Source organism: Hemicordylus capensis, chromosome 3, assembly GCF_027244095.1.
Source record: "Hemicordylus capensis ecotype Gifberg chromosome 3, rHemCap1.1.pri, whole genome shotgun sequence".
NCBI classification, from domain to species: domain Eukaryota; kingdom Metazoa; phylum Chordata; class Lepidosauria; order Squamata; family Cordylidae; genus Hemicordylus; species Hemicordylus capensis.
Genome location: NC_069659.1, coordinates 164,215,215 through 164,236,160, shown reverse-complemented (window position 1 = coordinate 164,236,160; position 20,946 = coordinate 164,215,215). Strand labels below are relative to the sequence as shown.

The 20,946-nt window shown below is 43.8% G+C and overlaps 1 protein-coding gene and 1 long non-coding RNA gene across 7 annotated transcripts in view; one reads left to right on the top strand and one right to left on the bottom strand.

Annotated features, from left to right (window-relative positions):
* Nucleotides 1-20,946, bottom strand: part of GPC6 (glypican 6) — a 1,119,686-nt gene that overhangs the window by 420,904 nt on the left and 677,836 nt on the right. The window lies entirely within an intron of this gene.
* Nucleotides 34-8,938, top strand: LOC128349318 (uncharacterized). Its single transcript, XR_008318732.1, has 2 exons — nucleotides 34-1,408; nucleotides 5,117-8,938. It is a non-coding gene; the product is annotated as an uncharacterized LOC128349318 (long non-coding RNA).

Genomic DNA, 20,946 nt, shown 5'->3' with positions numbered 1-20,946 from the left:
GAAACAATGGGACATCTGGTCCAGTATTTTCTCTCCAACTGTGGGCAATGATGGCTCTCCTCTTTAACACACTTTGACTGATCCTGCCCATCTTTTCACCTGCAAACTCCCAGAGAAGCAACAGCCAGCCTTCCCCACACCTGCTCTCTCACTCTATTTTTTGTCTCATTGACAGCAGCTGTACAGCAAGCAGATGTCTCTCCTGGACTGTCCACGGTGACACTAGATTTTTTTAATCTTGAGAGGCTACAATTAATTCAGGACATACTTAGTTGATGTACGTGAATAGGGCAAATGCCCCACCTCTATCCCTCAAAGGTTTTGTACACTAATGAGGACACAGAGTTCTCTGATTGGTAGAAAATCATAAACTGGTCACCTTGGGGCTAATGAACTGCCATCGAATTAACAATCAGGCCTCCATTTTGTTCTCTAATTAAACAGATTATGAGTTCCAGCATCTAAAATAGGAATGGCACAAAAGATGTATTGATTGTCCAAATATAAGGGGCTTGGGGCAGCATCTTTTTCACCAAGCAAGTAAATAAGTCCTGTGTCCCTACTTAGCTGGTGTCAATATTAGTTTTTGTACTATAAAATGAAGCACTGAGGGGAAAGAAGAGACAGACAACAGGACAAAAGGAATGGATGATCTTTGCTGCATTGCATTCCTTGACCGTTTCAGCCAAGCCTTCCAACATACAATTTGGGGAACATGAGTTAGTAAGAGAACTTTGTACCCACTGCTCTCCAGAGATGGAGTGAGCAGGATTGCATCCCATGCTGGGATGCAACCCAGCTTGACTAATAGTCATCAGGAAGGGTGCGTGTGAAAATGCCTTGATGCTGCTTCATCAGTGCAAACAATTTCCCTTGCCAATATAGGAATTAAGAGAAGAGACTAATGAAAAAAAAAGTGAGTACAAATAAGGTGTGTGATTTGGCAGTACATGTGAGGAACAGGAGAGACTGGACATGTGCAATGTGGTGATAACAAGTTTGGCATCCCCCAACACCTAAAGAGAGTTGTTATCAGTTCTAAACACTGGATGTATATGTGATGTCTGCTTTTGAAAGAGTCCTGCCATTCGAAACAGAACTTGGAAAGTTGACATCGGGGATGATGCAAGCAGATGCTTTGAAGCTCCCATTAGTGTAAGAAGGCTTTGCTAGACTTCTCAGAAGTTAGTGTAGCATTATGATTATTTTGTTTTTATTATACAGTCTTTTTCATCTGCAAATTGTTTTAAATGTTTACTTTCACAACACCCCTGTGAAAATATCTGACATGGAAGAATTAGTGCACAGCAAATCTAATCCACTTTGTTCCTTTTCCTCCTCCATGGAGTGCCATCCTATGCATGTCTACTCAGAAGTGAATCCTATTTTCAATCAGGCAGACTCCCAGGTAAGTGTGTAGAGTACTGCAGCCATAATTTCCCATTTGTTCCTTGTGATTGCTGGACAAGCCCCCTAGCCTACACTGCACTTTTACCTTTCCTTTCTACTTTCTCCATCTTCCAATCAACTCTGCCCTTTCTCTATACCCCAAAGGCAACTTGAGCAGCCAAAATGTCACCTACAGATCCCATTACCTAATTTTTGATTAAGCCATTACGTTTTGCCTTTTGCGTACCAGAGCAATGACATATTTCAATCTCTTCCACTGCACTTCACTGCTGCAGTTTTCTCTCTTAACCCCTTTTCAATTCCACATGTAGTCATGTAGCCCGCTGTTCCTAGAGATCCTGGGAGCCCAGCAATGTGACTGGAACACGTTAGAGTCTCCCATTTGCCTTTATGATAGCAGATATTATTTCCCTCATTTGCCATTATTAAATCATGTGGTGCTAAAGTGGCAATGCCAGCTGGATGATTGGGCATATTTCTTTACCCTGGAATTCCGGGCTTTTTAATACTTTGCCAGCTTAATTCTCAATATCAGTATATAAGAGCATTTAAAATATAGCACCCATGAAAAACAGTAACACTTAAGATCAGTAATGCCCCCAAACTTCATTAAACTAGAAATCCAGAAACTGTGACCCTCTATACATGTTACTTGGGAGAGCATAGTGTGTCCTGGGTTGCCACTAGGACTCTAGGTAGCTTCTATACATTCACCTATGCACGTGTTCACATACATTTAGGCAATACACCCACCTCATGAGAATGTGTGTCACCAATGTGCTGGGTAAGCGTGTGGTCCACCCTAATCATGTTTACATGTAAACAGGGCTGATTTGGATGCTACTTCATGCAGCAGTACCACCTCACTTGATAAAGAAGGGAGTGCTCCATGCACAATCTTCGCCCTCCTGGCATGATGACAGGCACTATTCTTAAAATGTTTGGAGGCGCAATTCATCTGGTTGACCCCCTGCATATGCAGAAAACCCTTTAAAGTAGTATTTGCAGAGCACGTAGCTAAGCAACATCATTTATCTGATAAAATGAACCCCCATTCAATAAACAAAATCTCCGCACAATTATGGAATGGCAGAGTGGACAGATTAAATACGATCCATGCCGAATGGCATCAAGTGTGCTGTTCCAGTTTACAATCCCTGCATTAAATGCGCTTGCTTGACCGGGAGTATTTATATTGTTTCAAAGTAAATTTCTAAAATCACAGATGTCCACACAATATCAGGGCTGACATGTCTTGCAGCATAGTGCAGGCAGCAGACATACCCTTGCTGCTATGGGGTTCTAAATATGGCAACACTGCTATGCAAGAGGGCATTGCCAATAATGAAAATGCCTGTGTTTCATGTTGTATGCTCCTTTCATTGGAAAATAGAAGTAGGGTACCATCATGGGCAATTGGAGAGGAGTCAGCAGCACTATTACTCTCTCTTGCACAGCAGGATTGCCAGTGATTTAGACTGCAGTCAAAGGGGTGGGTCTGCTCTGCCTGCATTATGCTGCAGGACATGTCAGTCAATATTACCCTTAGCAAGATTCCCAGGTACAGTCTCTCCAAACTTTTTATTTAGACTGGAAGGCCTCTCTCTCTCTCTCTCTCTCTCTCTCTCTCTCTCTCTCTCTCAATTAAGTGCCGTCAAGTCGGTGTCGACTCTTAGCAACCACATAGATAGATTCTCTCCAGGATGATCTGTCTTCAACTTGGCCTTTAAGGTCTCTGGACTCTCTCTAAAGTATACTTATTCAAAAGTCAGGTGCTTAGAAGCAATAAGTATATCTCCGTCTTTATCTCCCTATTATCTGTCTGTGACAAGTAATCACAGAACTGCAGATGTCCATTCTCCCTTGTTCATCAAACTTATTACAAAATTACCACACATCAGCTAAATCAGTGAGTAAATAGCAGTCCATTTTTTCATTACCCCCTTCCTTTAACTACAGTGATTGAATAAACCCTTTAAAGATTTTCCCATTCACTCTCATGAAAGCAGGCTGTTATTTTACACCTACTTTCCACTGAGATCTCCATAGTAACATAGGCTATAGTACTTCTCACCCCAAGGAGAATTATTTACAAATCACTTAACTGCAGGTCTTAGAGGAGTAATTTGGTTAAAATATACAACTATACTAATGGAATGTTCAGACACAGCTGAACCTCAAAACTGTTTTGAATTTGCATGTGCAAACAAATGCTATCAAGAATGGATCAGTTATTTATTTCCTCCCTCTGGTACTGCATTGCTTTCTGTGAAGGCTTCAAACATACATTTACCTTTAAAAAAAACAAACCTAAGTTGAAAATTCAACCAAATAACCAGCATAAGCACAGTCTCTCTTCTGTTGCTGGGATCAAAACTGGCCTTCCACTAGGTGGCATTAGTCAAGTACAAATTCCAAACTAATGCAGCACTGACACTCATGGGGGAGAGATTTTGACAAACTCTCCTTTCTCCGGAAGTCCTCCATGTCACCCAAAAGTATGTCCCTGAGGGCATATACCCTCAAGGATATAGTTTTGGGTGGCACAGTGCACTTCTGGGGGAAGGGGAAGCTTTCTACACCCTCCCAACCCTGCACCATGCACGTGCCTATGCTGAGTTAGTCGAGCAGCACTGACACATCTCACAAAGCATGGGCACTTTGTTAGTCAGGATGTCAGCCATTATTATTAACTGCATTTATGACCTATCCTTCCTCCAAGGAGCTCAGGGCAATATACATGGCTCCCCCCCCCGGTCATTATATCCTCACAATATGAGGCAGGTTAGGCTGAGAAATGATTACTGGCCCAAGGTCACCAAAGAAGCATAATCAGGGATATGAACTCCATATCCATAGTTCTAGTCCAACACGCTAATCATTATACTACACTGGACCTCAGTAGTAATTTACAGTGTTGCTGTAAGGATAACATGATGATGTATGTGAAATGTTTTAAATATTCAGTAGTGTCCCTTAAATGATGATGATGATGATGATGATGATGATGATGATGATGTTGAAATATGCTTCCTTGTGGGAAATGATTTTGATATTATAATGTCCCCAAAGCTCCTTGAATGGATGGAGAGTGGTTCCACACAATGTGGCAATTGCTTCCATGGGAATGTTGACTAGTCTTTCTCTTTCCTGCAGCAAACATATCAAGTATAAAAGACAGATACACAATGACACATACAGTACATGCATCTTGAGAAAATGAGTAGTGAAGTAAGAAGGGAAGGGCTGGTGTAATAGGTAAGAGGAAAGGGTAAGGCATCCAAGAAAGGATCACAATGGGAGAAAGCAAGCAAAAGAGCAAGAAGGTCAGGTATGAGCCAAGGAAGATTAGTGGCATCAGCCTACAGACATTTAAGGGTCACAACATATTGAAGGCTGCCTCCCATTTAATTTTTTTCCCCATCAGTGTCTGAAAAGGGCAGTGGTTGGTGTTGAACTAGTTCCAGGAAGACCTGGGTTTGAATCCCCATTCAGCCATGAAACTCACTGGGTGACTCTGGGCCAGTCATGTATCTCTCAGCCTAACCTACCTCACAAGGTTGTGAGGGTAAAAATAACCATGCACACTGCTCTGAGCTCTCAGATGAAAAGCAGGATATAAATGTATGTATGTATGTATGTATGTATGTATGTATGTATAAATAAATAAGCATGACTGAAGGTGTCCACATCTCTTTATCTCTAGTGCTTATAGTGGAAGGAAACTGACATATTCCATGATTGCCCAGGGAGTGTATACATTTGGGGCAAAAACCAAAAAAAGCTGAGTTTGTGCCTTTCTATCTTCTCTCTGTGTGTGGAGGCCTTCTGAATGTCAAAGACCATCATACAAGTAACACAGGAACTTAAGGCTCATCCAGCAGTCTTCAGTCGATGTATCATTCTGCATTTCTTTTCACCTCTTTGAATTTCATTATTTATATTTTGTCTTATGACATAATTTGTTTTGGCTTGAAGGGAAAAAATAGGGAAATTCTCTAGTCTGAATTAGGGTGTTTCCCCTCCCCCTCCTCTCCACATTATCCAGCATTTCCTTGCTTAAGCCTTAGTCCAGACTTTTAGTAGTATGAAGAAGATGAGGATCACATAAGTCTTGGCTTGGAACTAATTTGTATGCCACATATGTGAGAAAGAAGGTGCAGCAACTATTGCTCAAAGTGTAAAAAAAGTGCTCTGGGAATTAGTGTCATCTTTTGAAACTGACAAATTGCTCACTCTACGGAAAATTTAGACACTGGTGGTTTACTTCACACAAGATGTGGAGAAATGACAGGGAAAGCAGAGAGACTTTTTAGGACAAAATATGAATTCTGATTTGATTGCCGTGTGGCTGCTATAGAACATCTCTCAGGTGCCATTTTTAGCTAGAGTCTGGCATCAGGCTAACAATAATATTTCTTGCTATATGCAGTATTCCATTTTACATTGCTAGATGTTTGTTCCATTACCTTAATAATAGCTCATCTCCTCCAAGCCCTCCCTCTACTAAAATACTCAATTTAGTCATGACATCTGGGACCTGTGAGAGAATGGCAGGTACAGCAAATGAAATGTTCTTGCCACATAAGCAGTACAATGCATTCCACAAAGTCACATTCGTGCTTTTCCACTGTCTTCAGTTATTGTTTCTGCATTTATTCCTAAAACTTCTATAAGCCTTTCCACTTAGTATAGTGCCCAAGGGAGTTACTAACAAAATTAAAAAGAGGACGATTTATTTACATAGTATGATCAGCATCCATGGCACTTTAGAGAGTAATATAAAGAAAATTGGCAGGTCACTACCTTATCATTACATCTACATTTCAAGCAAGCTAGGTGTGGAAGAAGGTTGTGGAAGAAAGAGTGAGGAATGGGTATGAATATGAGCAACAGATGGGTTAATTTTAGTTAGGAAGGAGTGAGGTATTAGGGCATTAAGTCAAAGGCTTCAGGAAGAGGTGGGTCTGATGAGGCATTTGAAGGAATAGAAGAGATATCTGGTATGTCCTAGGCATAAGAGAGTGACCCAATATGTAACATTACAGTGAGAGATGCAACATTACCAGGTAAAATGTCTCTATTTCATATAATTTGCAAACATTTCTTTTCTTATTTTTCTTGTATGTGAAACTGTGGTCCAAGGCGGTGGTTGGACTGTTAGATGATGAGGGAGTGAAAAGGATTATTACCGGTAAGGAGGATATGAAGACTGCAGAGAAGCTAAATGGGTTCTTTGCATCTGTCTTCATGGCAGTATACTGAGCGTATACCTTGTCTGAACCGAGCTTCTCCGGGGAAGAATGGAGTCAGAGAGAGGTGACAAGAGATGGTGTTCTAAACTGTATGGAAAAATTAACAAGTTGTTCTAGTAAGAACTAATCAGCCTACTTTCCTTTCACTGTCTCTACATCTGGACCAAATTTGGTACAAATCGAGGTTCACAAGTTAGATCCTTGGTGCCTCAATGTTCATGTGTCTGCCAACTTGGATTGGGGTGGATGCCATAATTACAAACTGCGCCATTGAGTTGTCCCTGTGTGTCACTCGCTACAGCTGTTCCAAATTTGGTACAAATCAGTTAAGTGGTTCAGAAGTTAGCCCACTTGCACCTCAAAAGTATATGTGTCTGCCGTCTTGGATCGCAGTGGATGACACGATGACCTCATTACAAACTATGCCATTGAGGTGTTCCTATGTGCCCCTACAACTGTATTCGATTTGGTTTATATTGGTCCAGACGTTGCCAAGTTGATAGAGGGGGACACACAGACGGACACACACAGAGAGAATGCCCAGTGATCTCATAAGCCTACTGGAAAGTAGGCTAACAATTAGCAGATTACCAGGGCCAGATGGCATCCACCCAAGAGTCCTTAAAAATACTCAAATGTGAAATTGCTGACCACCATGAGAAAAAAAAAATAATTTATCCCTACAATCAGACTCTGTACCAGAGGACTGGAAAGTAGCCAGTGTAACACCAATTTTCAAAAAGGGATCCAGGGGCAATCCAGGAAATTACAGGCTGTTAGTTTAACATCTGTGCCATGCAAATTGATGGAAAGCATTTTCAAGGATAAAATTGTTAAGCATATAGAAGAATATGTCCTGCTGAAGGAAAACCAGCATTGATTTCTTGAAAGGTAATTCTTGCTTCACGAACCTTTTGGAGTTCTTTGAGAGTATCGACAGGCAAGTGGATGAAGGTGATCCAGTTGACATAGTAGACTTGGAATTTTAAAAAGCTTTCAACACTATTCATCAAAGACTTTTGAGAAAATTTAGCAGTCATGGGATAAGGGGACAAGTTCATGTGTGAATTGGTAACTGGTTGAAGGACAGGAAAAAGAGGGTAGGTATAAATGGACCTCTAAATGGAAGTAAGAAGTGGGGTCCCCCAAGGATCAGTACTGGGACCAGTGCTTTTTAACTTACGCATAAATGATCTACACATCTGGATAAGCAGTGAGGTTGCCAAATTGGCAACCTCACTGCTATTCAGAATAGTGAAATCCAAACTATTTAGGGTAGTGAAATCCACAACAGATTGTTAGGAGCAACAAAAGGATCTCTCCAAACTGGTGGAGCGGGCAACAAAATGACAAATGCAGTTCAATGTAGCAAGTGCAAAGTGATGCAAGTGTAAAGTGACACATATATGCAGTTTTTCCCCACATATATGCTGATGGGGTCTGAGCTGTCGGTGACTGACCGGAGAGGGATCCTGGGGTTGTAGTGGACAGTTCATTGAAAGTGTCAACTCAGTGTGCGACAGCTGTGAAAAAGGCCAATCACATGCTTCGAATCATTAGGAAGGGGGTTGAAAATAAAACTGCTAATATTAAAAGGTATACAAAACTATGGTGTGGACACATATGGAGGTTCTCCACATGAGCAGTGTGGAGAGCCGAGGAGAGTTTGGCGGGGAGAGCGGGCTTGATCGGCCACCCACACGATAACCAAAATGACCAAATCATCAACTCGGGCACTCATGTAAAGAAGAAGACGTGTCATGGCAGCCTTGATGGAATGTTACTGGGTCTGACTGCGAAAGAAAGGAACATAGAAATGCTGCAGAGGCACCACACCTTTTCCTGATTGAGGGTTAAGAGGGAGCTTTTGCAAAAGATCTGGTGCCCATATGACAGATGAACATTTTCCAGGTCTCTTCCTCATTTTTAAGTACCATATATACACATTTTATATGGATGAAGGAAGCATTAGGGCTCCATATACTTTCCCTTCTTTCACACTGTATGGTAGCAAAACTATTGTCAAATAAGAGCTTTTGGATGGTGTGCAAAAAATATTGGCATTATGGTAATGCAGGAGATTCAGGAAATGATATGATTACAGGGGTTCTGGTGGATAATTCGTGTTCTCCATGTATAATCTGAATTGCCACCTGAATGAGTGGCTCTATTTGTAGAATATTAAATAATTTATATAGGAAGCAGAGTAACAGAGAATAGCAGTGAAACCCTAGAGATGGGTGAATAATACATTAAAACATTTTTATTCTATTGGTGTGCGCGTGTGTGTCCTTGTTTACTGGATCTCATACTGAGTAGTTAGATGGAAGACTGCAAAGTACATACTTCCATTTTAATAAGCCCACAGAAGTAAAGGACACTGTCATAACATAACAGATTATGCCACTTCAGTTTCTGTATCTAAAAAGTCCTTAACGAAAAGATGGCCTATAGTATATCCTTTTCTCCTTGGAAAGCACCTCAAAATCATCAAGCTCAAGCATCGGAAAACTCTGCAGACTATCCGTAAGAAAACTATTGAAGGAAGTACTCTGGTAAGATCCTAGAAAAGGATTAGATAGTTGTACGGAGAGCAACAACATCAGATGTTATGTGCCTTAGGTCAAAAAGATACAAGATGTCAACACCTTTTTATGCTTCAGGGCACAAACTGATTGCCTTCTGGAACAGAAGAAATATATTTTTTCACCTCTAGGTATAAAAGAGCTGCACAACTGGACAGGTATATCTGATAAATGTTTCTTCCCCTTAAAACATCTGTTATAGGCCATGAAGTGAAAAGATTGATAGATTTACTGTTTCAGCAGATCTCCTTTCATTACCGACACATTAAATCAGGGATTGCCAAGTTCCTCATCTTAAGCGAGTTTGATTTTTCCCTGGCCAAGCTACTTTGGGTCCAGATTTCTGGTGATGATGATATCTCCCTGGCTGAGGGAGCACCTCGGCCAAGGAGGGTGAAGTCACCTACACAGAAGAACCAAGAGGTTGCTTCTCAACCAGTGAATAGGCTACACACACATACCTTGTCATTAAGTGAGAGATCCCTGAGGAGATCCCTTCAAAAGCCTCTTGGGCAGTCTTCCATTTCTTGAAGCTTTTGAAGATGCTAGTGCCTTTCCTGGCAGTTGCTTTTCCACTGGAAAATGCCCCTTCCACAATGTGGGGTGATGGTGAATAGGCCAGACAAATTGTTGATAGGGCTAGATATGACTTATACATCACTAGGTAACCATTTCTACATTACATGGTCAAGTGTGCATTTCCCCCTCAAATACAAAATTCATATTTTGTGAATTAATTATTTTTGAATTAATAAAAATAATAAATAAATATTGCTTTCCTAATTCTATAGTACTAATTTGCAAGAAAGGAGAAAAAAGTATGGACTCACAACAGTATATCTCTGATGTGGAAAAAATGGTGAATGTAGGTTTATTATGTGACTGTGTATGTGCGTGGACACACACAGTGATCAACAGATTAACATATTCAGTGCACAACTTCCACCTCAGTTCCTCTGGAAAGGTCACACACATACAATTTTTTAATGTTAGGGGGGCAGCACCCACCCCAAGAGCTTAATTATGTCAAACCCCTCCCCCCCTACACAAAGGCGTGAAATGGCAGGTGAGAAAAATAAAGAGTTTTAGACACCTTTCCCCCTCAGAAGCAGAAGATGTTGTAACTGTCTTGAGGGAGTTTCTTCACACTGAGAAATGTCTGGCTTTTTTTTTGTTCAAGCCTTCCTTCCTCCATTCACCACTGAACGAGGGGAGGAGCTCTGCCTATGTAGTTGTCTGTTAAGTGTCCTCTGAATCTGCACATTACATTCTATTGAGTTGTATTGGGACAGTTTCTGAGTGTTTTTGCCAGCTTAATATTTTCCCCTCAGATATCTGTGAAACTGGTGTATATGCAGGTTACCCCACGTCTGCCAGTAGCTCCCTCTCACCTGCAGGTGCTCAGGTTATGAGTCCATAAGGATCATAGCACTTTCAGCTCTTTCAGAGTAGATATAAGATTCCACATGTGCGCTATCTATCTATCTGTCTATAAAACACCATATTTTTAAAGCTTTACAGGAAAAAAATCATTACAAAAATACACTTCTCACAATGAAAATGTAAACACACTAATTATATGTATTCTGCTTTGTAGAACCGGAAGGAGCTTTTAAAAGTTGCTTGGTAAATTAAAAGCAGAAAATTAATAAAGGAAAATCACATTCCATGGATATGCTGCAATCAATCAGAATATAACAAATCTTAAAGAATGAAGAAAATGCCCACAATCCAGAAAAAATTCAGAAAATGCCCAAAGTCTAACCTGTACCATTAATTTCAACAGGAGTTGGGGTGATAACTTTGTCTAGATTGGGTTCAATGAGTTTCAAGACAGTAGATGTGAAATATAATACAAATGAAGTGATGACAGAAATACAGATGATGATTATTGTGACACTTGCCACTTCATTTGAATCACTTTCCCGATAAAGCTCAACTATGAGGATGCCTTATTTAGTGTTGATGAACTCTAAGGCCTGGTTCACATGTACAGGAGAGCCTCGTTTCTCACTGGGTTCTATTCCTCTGCTGCAAGTAACAGAACCGCAAGTAACAAGGCATTAGGGCTATGGGGAAATGGTGGTTAGGTTCTAGTGGGGAGGGGGAAAAGTTAAGTGGCAAAACGTCCCCAGATGACCCAAAATGGCCACCAAATAACCCCAAACTCACTGTGGTGTGCTCTGGGGGTCCCCAATGTGCCCAGGAATGCCCTCCAAAGAGCAAAATGCTCTGAAAACTGCTAATAAACACAGGGAAATGTCCATTTTATAAAAATGAACTACAAAATGGCTCCTGCTGCCTCCTCCTAGGCTCTGTGAAACAAAATGGCGGCCAGAAGGGACCTCCATGGTCACTTCCAGCACTCTAGGAACCGGGGATACATGGGTTTTAACCCCCTTGTATCGGAAGATACTGAAAAAGGGTGACAGTGAGACACTGCACAGATACACAGCACCGGAAACTTTAACTGCAGTTAAAGCTGCCAGAGCTTTTAACTTAGTACGCCCGAATGCACAAAACCCGTTAAGCCTCAAAAGTTAACTCCAGTTTGCACCAACAAACTCCATTTGGGACCTGAGGCTTTCAACAAGGTTCGCCGCCGATAACCGCAGTTTTGTTGCCAAAGCGTTATGCCTGAAGCCAGACTTGTCTCTAGCAGCAGTTAAGCACCCATTTCCACACTCCGATCGTAGAGGCAGTGGCGCAGACCCACCCGAGGATGTGGCTTCTCCATGTTTTCGGGACTGGCAACCACTCGGAAAACCAGACCCGCCCCTCCTGTCAGCCATGCAGCTATGGAGTTGCCAGGCTACAGGGACATCAACACGCCCCATCCCATACTGGCCATTCTGTCAAGCCGCTCAGTTGACCCACTCTCTCATGAGAGTGGCAGACTAAGGGGAGGGAGGGAGGATGCTCCATGCAGGAAAGCTGTGGGGATGGGCACTTGGGCAAGTGCTTTGCTGGTCTCGGCTACTGCCGCCAAGCCATTGTTAAACCCTGTGCCATGCCAACCCACCTGCCAATGTGGAGATGTGCACCCCTACCCTGTGGCCCTAAACTTGCAATGCAGCCATCCTGGGGTGGCTGGAAACCAGGGCTCTTTACTCCTGGGAATCTCCAGACTTCTAGATCTACATATACTGCAGTGCCTGCCCTGGTCTGGGAATTTTGAATGGCTCCGCTGCCTGCACCAATTAGTTTTTGTGGGGGTGCTATGGGCAGGGTCTGATAGGCAGACCCCCAGAAGGGATTCCAAAACAGCCTATTTTTCACACATAAAGGGTGGAGAAGGGGTGGAGCCCCTTCCTCCTTTAGGGGGTAGATGCCCACAGAAGCTAGCTCATGATCAGGGCAGGTCATGGAAGATAAAATGGCAAATACGGTTCAATGCTGGCAAGTATAAAGTGATGCATATTAGGGCAAAAACTCCCAACTTCTCATATACAGGAAACTCGGAAAATTAGAATATTGTGCAAAAGTCCATTAATTTCAGTAATGCAAATTAAAAGGTGAAACTGATATATGAGACAGACGCATTGCATGCAAAGCGAGATAAGTCCAGCCTTAATTTGTTATAATTGTGATGATCATGGCGTACAGCTCATGAAAACCCCAAATCCACAATCCCAGAAAATTAGAATATTACATGGAACCAAGAAGACAAGGATTGTAGAATAGAACAATATCGGACCTCTGAAAAGTATAAGCATGCATATGTATTCAGTACTTGGTTTGGGCCCCTTTTGCAGCAATTACTGCCTCAATGCGGCATGGCATGGATGCTATCAGCCTGTGGCACTTATGAGGTGATATGGAAGACCAGGATGCTTCATTAGCGGCCTTCAGCTCTTCTGCATTGTTTGGTCTCATGTCTCTCTTCCTGCTCTTGGCAATGCCCCATAGATTCTCTATGGGGTCAGGTCAGGCAAGTTTGCTGGCCAATCAAGCACAGTACACTGTATACTTTTCAGAGGTCCGATATTGTTCTATTCTACAATCCTTGTCTTCTTGGTTCCATGTAATATTCTAATTTTCTGGGATTCTGGATTTGGGGTTTTCATGAGCTGTACGCCATGATGATCACAATTATAACAAATTAAGGCTTGACTTATCTCGCTTTGCATGTAATGCGTCTGTCTCATATATCAGTTTCACTTTTTAATTTGCATTACGGAAATTAATGGACTTTTGCACGATATTCTAATTTTCCGAGTTTCACCTGTACACTGATGGGGTTTGAGCTGTCGGTGAATGACCAGGAGAGGGATCTTGGGGTCATGCTGGAAAGCTTATTGTAGGTGTCGACTTAATTTGCTGTGAAAAAGGCCAACTCCATGCTTGGAATCATTAGGAAGGGGCCATTCCATTAAACTGATTGCCAAGGAGTTTAGGACTGCCAAAAGGAAGTACTTTTTCACACAATACATAATTAGCCTCTGGAATTCTCTGCCACAAAATGTGGTGACAGCCACCAACCTGGATAGCTTGAAGAGGGGTTTAGATAAATTCATGGAGGGCAGGAGATGGCCTGAGGGGTAGAGGCCAGGCAGGACGCCTCTAAATCCCAGTTGTGTGGGGGGGAGGGGGACAGCATAAGAGAAGGAATTAAGAGAGGGCATGCCCTCAGCTCTTGCCTGTGGGCTTACCAAGGGCACTTGGTGGGCCACTGTGCAAAACAGGATGCTGGACTAGATGGGTGCTGGGCCTGACCCAGCAGGGCTGTTCTTAATGATCATCTGAACGACAAGTCCTCTGTTTCAGGACAGAGAAAAAGGACTGCTAGAAAAGGCCAGAGAGGGACTGGTATGACCTCTAGCAAGTGGTCCACCTCTCCTGACAGAATTCCAGCTTGGGGCGGAGCCACCATTGGGTGAACGGGTTCAGAGAACCCAGGCTGTGCCCAATCAGGGCCCATGAGTGCAGCCCCAGACACGGCCCCCCACATCTGACGTCAGATGCGGCGGCGCTATTTCCGTCCCAAGCAGGGCTGTGCGGCTCCGTTTGGAGCTGAAATGGGCCTGTGCTGCATTGGCAGTGCAGCCGGAGCAACTCTCCCTGCCTTAAAAGCAGGGAGAGGCACTCCTGGTCTTGCTGCCAAGGCAGTGGGGCCGATCCAGCTCCCTCCCAAAGGGGGCTGCGTGGCCCCGTTTAGGAGAGAGATTAGCACTGCATTGGCAGCATGGCCGGAATGGCTCTCCCTGCCTTTAAGGCAGGGAGAGAGTCGTTCTGGCTCGCGCTGCTCAAAGCAGCGCAGGCCAATCTCTTTTCCAAACGGGGCTGCGTGGTCTGGGGGCATGGCTAGCCAGGCACGTCTGACATCAGATGCAGGGGCGGGGTCTGGGGGCTGCGGCGGCAGCCGCACATGGGCCACCGCCAGCCTGGCTCCGCTCCTATTTCAGCTCACTGTGCATTTTGCTTGGTAATACCTGGACATGAGTTCCAATTAGAACTGTTTGTATTAGTTACGTAGGGGTGGAGGGGAAGAGCGACAAATATAGGAGAAACATTCCTTGCCATGTGATGTGGTGATGGCCATTAGCTTGTATGGCTTTAAAAGAGGTTTAGATAAATTAATGGAGGATAGGTCTATCAATGGCTACTAGTCTGATGGCTATAGGCCACCTCCAGCCCCAGAGGCAAGATGTCTCTAAATACCAGTTGCAGGGGAGCAGCAACAATAGGAGAGAAGGCATGTCCTCACCTTTTGCCTGTGGGCTTCTCAGAGGCATCTGGTGGGCCACTTTGTGAAACAGAATGCTGGACTAGATAGGTCTTGGCCTGATCCCACAGGGCTGTTCTAATGTCTCAATGTGTTTTCAGTGAAAAGATTTCATCAAGCGAGAAGTATTATTGGATATAATGTGGGTTTCTTCCAAACCTAGCTGCACAAGGAAGTCACAAGCTCCCAGAAAAGCAGTTTAACCATAATTAACATTTTCTGTTCCCTGACAAAGAGTTTTGACTTGAAACACATTGTGACTGCAATTAATTTCTTCAATACATTTGTCTCTGTGCCTCTGAATCTTGCTAGTTTTTGGATTGTCGTGCTTCCAGCTGCCCCTTTCATTTTGTCAGTGTTAAATATGTACAGATTAATGTTTTTCTGCTTCCAAGTGGTTTCTGCTCTTGTATTGGATAACAGCAAAGCAAAACTGTCTCTTTTGTGTGTGAAATGCAGAGACTATTTAAATGGTTAGGGATTCCGGAGCCTCTCAAAGGCAGGAAAGAACCTACCGTCCAACTGAGAACAAGACCAAAGCCCGACATCCCACCACCTTCCAATATCTATCACGGCATGGCACATACAGATGTTTCCATTTGTTTTATTACTTGTAGCTAAATTTGTATTATTGGGTCTATTACAAGTCCAGTGTGGGTATGATTTGTAATAACAAGACACAGGTGTTCTTTTAAATTCCCATCCCACTCTTTGCTTGACAACACATTTCACTTCGGCTGTTTGTTGTTATGGCTGCAGGCAGCCAACTGCTATGAAGTAAACATGACAAATATTTCCTTAGACTTTATGATTCAAAGCCAGCAAAGTGCAGGTGGAGAAGCCCTACCACTTACATAACAAAGACATAATTATTTACAATCTGTTTCCGCTTTGCTTTGGCTCTTAGGAAGACACTGACTATGCAACAAACAGGCATACTTGCCAGTTCTGCCGCTTCCCTGATAAGACTGCAGGGCTGATCTCTGAGAAGTGAAAGACACATTTGGTGACTGTCACTGACTTGATCTCAGTTCAGGGTCAAAACGTGACCGAGGAACCAGGCTACCTCAATAAAAATGAAGGTAATAATTTCTGCTACAATAGTCTTCTTCTTATCCCCCCACCCCAACAACCCACCCAGCAACAAATTCAGTAAACATGTAGGGGATTACACAGCCACACCCCAAATGCCAGCAGACCCACTGGCCATGCTCAATGGCAGCTCTGTGCTCAGTGTTAGTCAGAAAGAGGCCTTCCATGCATGCAGAGCGCTCTGTTCTCTGACAATGAAAACATGGCTGCTGGGGTCTGGTCAGCTGGAATCATCCTACCCTCCTGTCATGCTTTCATTGAATTTGAGGCTCGGGCTTGAGAAGAAGGTGTTATTATTTAACTTCACTATGAGGCTGGGGGCCAGTGGAGGCCCACATCAACCCTAAGTGTGGCTCCTCAACTATTTTTATTGGGCCTGTGTGAAGCTTCAGCCAAAGCTTAATAGTCTGCATAGTCCCCCTGGCACCATGCAAAAACAACCATTCTCACCTTGAAGTACTGCACTTTGCCCAGCTCTGGGGGGCTCCTTTAAGGGAAACTGGGTCTTCTTGAGCCCCTGCACCATCTTGGAAGGCATGCATAGAATGCTGGGAAGGGTAGCTGTTCCCAACACTTTCCCTATACAGCCTTAAAAGAGGGTTCTCTCTCACTTAAAGAACCCTCTCAGCACAGAGGAAAAATGCAGTGCTGCGTGGAAGTCAGCACAGTGGGAAATGGCTCTCACATGGAAAGGTGTTTTGTTTTGTTTTTTGATAAAGTGGCCCCCCATTTGAAAAATAGTAAAGAACCCTGTTATACAAGGAGAACAGCTCAAGCTTTCCATCTGGTTGGTGCTGTCGGAGTAGTGCTGACCAAATGGGATTGATTGAATGTCAGCTGGTCTTGTAGTAGCAAGCATGACCTGTCTCCTTAGCTAAGCAGGGTCAGCCCTGGTTGCATATGAATGGGAGACTTGATGTGTGAGCACTGTAATCTATTCTCCTTAGGGGATGGAGCCACTCTGGGAAGAGCAGAAGGTTCAAGGTTCCCTCCCTGGCATCTCCAAGATAGGGCTGTGAGAGATTCTTGCCTGCAACCTTGGAGAAGCTGCTTCCAGTCTGTGTAGACAATACTGAGCTAGATGGACCTATGGTCTGACTCGGTATATGGCAGCTTCCTATGTTCCTATGAATTGATTTACAATAGGCCACACAAGATACTACCAGGAGTTATAGATAAGTGAGGCTCATATAATTGGTAGCCTACTGCATAAGTGTTCCCATCAGTTTATAACAATGAAAAAGAAATAAGAAATCTCCATCATATCACTATCACTTGTCACATACCTTCTTCTTTCATACCAAGTAAACCATTAGATACAGTAAAGGTGAAGCAAGCCCAGAGGTCTGCCTAGTAACAGAACAAACCATGGCCTATGTTTTCACAACTAGATCTGTGGCTCCTTCATTCTTACAGCAGATCAGACAGGGAACTGTGATAGGCAGGAAGACAACCCATTACAAATTGGAGTTCAGCTCCATTCCAGGTTCATCAGAACATTTTAACCCTGCGGTTCAGAAACTGGTTCAGAAACTAATTTTTAAAAGTGGTTTGGTAACTGGTTCAGACCCTTTGAACCTGTTTTGATCCAGTTTAGAGACTATGTTTTAAATGCAGACTGACTTTTTATTGACCAACTTTCAGAAGTCTTTGGGATTCTCCTAAAAGTAGGGTCTTGGGAGACTAGGCTTTGGGAAACCAGGTCAGGCTACAATACTGGGCAGGGCTCTGTCAGCTGGCCCTAGGCTGAATATGGTCAACTGACTACACAAGATAATGAGAACACCCTACGTCATGCACAACCCATGCCCCGAAGCCAGCTCTCCAACCTGTCATTGCTTGCCTTGTCTTGCCCCCTACTTCTTGACTGCCCAACCTAGCAACTGACATGGAAGTGTTGATGATAGGGATGTGCAAGAATGGCTTGTGCAGGCATGAGCGGGTGGGGAGAGGTTCCCTTTAAAAGCAGGTCAGCAGGTCCTTACCTGCTCTGCTGTTGCCCCACCGCTTCTCCAGGCATGGCATTTGCTCTACCAGAGGCCGCTGCATGTGCACAGCAGCCATGTGTGCGCTGATGCCATGCACAAGGCTGCAGGGAACAGTGTCACAGCTGTGCATAGACTTTGGTAGAGTGAGCACCGCACCCAGAAAAGTGGCGGGGCAGCAGTGGAGCAGGTAAGGACTTGCAACCTGCTTTTAAAGGGAACCTCTCACTACTCTACCAAACCAGTTTGGCTGTGGGCATCTGTGACAGCTCAGCGCTTCCCAAAGGAGGCACTGAACTGCTTCATGCACATCCCTAGTTATGCCTTTTGTCTCCAGCCCTCCACCCTACACAGACTCCGATACCTCCACTCCAATTGCAGCCTATCTTGGATCTGGGCAGTGGCGGCCCGTGAACGTGCTGCTGGGGGGGGGGGGCGTGGCGGCGGCGGGAGGCACCTTTAAGAGTAAATGAATTCAGTGCTTACCTCCGCTCCCGCTGCACATGAGCGCTGTTCGGCGAAGCAGCATGCCGCCCAGCAGCCCCTGCGGTGGGGAATCACCTCCACCACTTACCTGGCTGCTGGCAGGGGCTCGGCTCCGTGGAAGCCAGGTGAGTGGTGGAGGCGATTCCCCACCGCAGGGGCTTCTGGGCAGCATGCTGCTTCGTCGAACAGCGTTCAGGTGCAGCAGGAGTGGAGGTAAGCACTGGATCTGGGCAAGGCCTGATAACTGTACTAGCTCATACTGCAGAGTAGGGCTACATGTTTGAATCACCCCACATCTATCTATCTATCTACAGTATCTATCATATTTTTATACTGCTTGATACAGACATCTCTAGGCTGTGTACAAAGCTAAAACAAAACAAATATAAAAACAATACAAAACAGTTAAAATTCATATAACAGATAAAACAATCTCAATAAATAAAAACATTAAAAACATTAAAATTTAAATTTCAGTTAAAAGCCTGGGAAAACAGATACGTCGAGGGTCTTCCTAAAAGCAAGCAGAGAAGGAGATGCTGTTATTTTACCAGGGAGTGTATTCCAGAGCCCTGGGTCAGCTACAGAGAAGGCCCAGTCCCGAGTCGCCACCAAACAAGCTGGAGGCAATTGTAACTGGACCTCTGAAAATGATCTTAATAGGTGACAGGGTTCATGACAGAGAAGGTGCTCTCTCAAGTACCCTGGACCCAAGTCATAGAGCCCTTTCTCACGATCCTGTGAGATGGCTTGAAGATGGGCGGCGGAGAAGGCTGCAGAAGTTCATCTTCCCTGCAGATTATCCTGCTGCTCCCTCTGGGTGTGCAGATTGTGCATCCAGCTGTTCCACTGCTGCCTCTGGAAATGCAGAGGTGTGGGGTTTGGGATGTCATCCCCAGAAATCCCACAATACATTGCGCATGTGTGCAGTGCATTGTGGGGATTTCCCCAGCACCAGCTGGGAGCCCCACAGTGTCTCAGCACCAGCTGCAAGAAGCTGGTGCTGACACATGAGCAGTTAGATTCAGTTAAGGGCATGAGCATGCCCTTTACCTCGACTAACTGGCAGGCATCTTTAGTGGGTTTGCTGCCAAGGTGCTGCCAGTTCCACATGGATCCTGGCAGTTCTTATGCGTAGCTTAACCCAGGCTGGGCGTCCCTAGCCCGGGTTAGGCTGCACATGAGAACAGCAGCATGAATGCTTCTTAGTTACCTAAAAACAGCATGTCAAGAAAGAAATTTCTGGTTGGCCTTTTTACCAATCATGCCATTTTTGCTGTGTAGCGAGAGTATCTTAACTGGGGGGATATTCAAACATTTGATCACCTAACGGCAATATGAAATGGTACAGTTCAGATATATCATATGGAGTGTGCTTGCCTACACAACTGCTTATCGGTTTCCGTTCGCTCTGCATATGTATCTTCAACCCAAATTTCAGTTGGTTAGCAGAGGTGGGTGACCCTGAAATGTGGACTGAAGAACACCAATCTCAAGGAGCTTCTGTAAGACAAGTCAGAGATGCACACATACAAGCTAGCTGAGTTAAAAAGTATGCTCACAATCCTATTATACGGCTTGGGGAGGAAGGCCAGATATCACACTGCTTCAAGTAAAAAGATAATAAATTCTATCAGCTGCCTTCAAATAAGCTCTCCATGTTACGTTTTTCAATCGTTTCAAACACAGCTATAAGTGGGAACTTCCCCATTTGTAACAGACCGTCCTAACATAAAGCTCCCATGCGTTTGATTTATTTCTCTTATAAATGAAAGGTCACATGTAGTATATGGAGGTGATTCAAGAATCGCAGCTTCCGGGAGAATCATCATGGCTAAAAACATAAATATCTGTTCTACCCCTTTAACCAGGGACAAGAGGAGATATAAATCTGTGGGAAAGCTTGTGAATACCAATGAGACAAAAGGACATCTAGTGACTAGTGCACCCCAGTCAGTGAGATACAAACTGGGCTGCCTACAATTCCTTTGCAACGTTGAAACTGTCTAACAATGGCAGAATTTCAAGATATCAAGTCTTTTGCCCAAAGCAGTGTGATATGTGGCCTTGCTTTGGAGTCATCTAACAGCCTTGTTGCTGATGCTTTAAGCACAGCTGGCTTCAGGCATATTTTAGTGAATTCAGAATTCCGTTTCTCAGCTGCCGTATCCCTGATCCTGAAAACCTGCAGAAACTGAGAGTGAGGATGTGCAATCCAAGTCTCAGCACATGTTTAGTTCACTTCATGCCTGTTTACCAAATATATTACATCTTTTAACTTTTGTAAACCGCCTTGGGATTGTTTTTAATGAAAGGCGGTATATAAATTAAACAATAAATAAAAATAAAAATCAGATCAGATGTAAAATGAGAGATGTGGACATTTTTCACCACTTTGGTCCTATTAG